We start from the raw sequence: 1,289 nt of genomic DNA, 5'->3' as shown, positions 1-1,289 counted from the left end.
AATGCCTATAAAAACTATGGATTTCTGGGCCATACCAACTAGAGAAGAAATTCTGAAAATGTCTAGGGATCAAGGAACATGTATTTATAATGAGCACTTTAGGTTTTATTGATAATAAGGCCCATATTTGGGAACCCTGATAGGTCCTACATTTCACCCATGGTGTACTGACCTTCATACTTATGCTCTTAGAACAGCGGTTCTCAACCTGTGGGTCGCGACCCCTTTGGGGGTCGAACGACCCTTTCACAGGGGTCGCCTAAGACCATCGGAAAACACATATATAATTACATATTGTTTTTGTGATTAATCACTATGCTTTAGTTATGTTCAATTTGTAACAATGAAATTGGGGGTCACCACAACATGAGGAACTGTATTAAAGGGTCGCGGCATTAGGAAGGTTGAGAACCACTGTCTTAGAATAAGAGGGAGGTGGGCAGAGGGAGAAGACAATTTTTTTTTGTTAATCCAGCTATTTAAACTTTCTGGTTGGGTGCTCAAAAGGTGGTTTGGGCAAGCCTGGGTAGAACATAGTGATCCAATTCACCAAAATGTCATATAAAGGAACAGATGTTGGCGGCAAATTGGTGACAGTAGAGCACAGGAGCCAATATTGTGGACTTAGTACAGTGTAACCTCAACCTTGGTAAGTTTCAACTTCCTCATGGGTAAAATGGGAATCATAAAAGAAACTACCACATAGGGTTGTTGTGAGAATTAAATAAATAATGTAGATGAAGAATTACACGCAGTGCAGTGCATGTGATAATTCAAACAGCGGGAAAATTACTTCGGCTCTGTAGCTCACGCTCTGTTTCATTAGTGAAGGGGAAGCATAACACGAATAATTTCTATGTTCTTTTTTGGAATCCATTTTGTTGCCTTTATTTGGTTATAAGTATGTGTGTCTTTCCAAAAATTAGCAGTGTTTCAAAAATTATGATGTAGCAGCATTAAATTCAATGGCCAAATCTATTAATTCACTAGAGGTTACAAAATGTCAATATTTTAATTCTATAATTCCTTCTTCATTTATTAGCTGGGCTACAAAAAGAAATTTTTGCTCACCTTGGGGAGAGTTGGGAGATTTCCAGCTCTCCCAAATTCCTCCCTTGTTCCTACCTTCATGTTCATGGTGGATGCCGTTTCCTCTCAGTCCTCTGGACTGAGAAAACCTACCCTTTTGTAGTTTCCAGGCTGGTGGCTTATACTTTAGCTCGGAAAAGCACAGGGTGATAGAATTTTGGGTATAAAAGAACTTTTCCTAGTGGCTAAACTAAGGTGTA

The 1,289-nt window shown here is 39.2% G+C and overlaps 1 protein-coding gene across 1 annotated transcript in view; it reads left to right on the top strand.

The window, feature by feature from the left end:
* Positions 1–1,289, top strand: part of GDE1 (glycerophosphodiester phosphodiesterase 1) — a 14,435-nt gene that overhangs the window by 6,620 nt on the left and 6,526 nt on the right. The gene's annotated exons all lie outside the window — the stretch shown is intronic.

This window comes from Myotis davidii, unplaced genomic scaffold (assembly GCF_000327345.1).
Source record: "Myotis davidii unplaced genomic scaffold, ASM32734v1 scaffold554, whole genome shotgun sequence".
Lineage (NCBI taxonomy): Eukaryota > Metazoa > Chordata > Mammalia > Chiroptera > Vespertilionidae > Myotis > Myotis davidii.
Note: the sequence above shows the minus strand (reverse complement) of the source record. Positions and strands in the feature narration are given on the sequence as shown.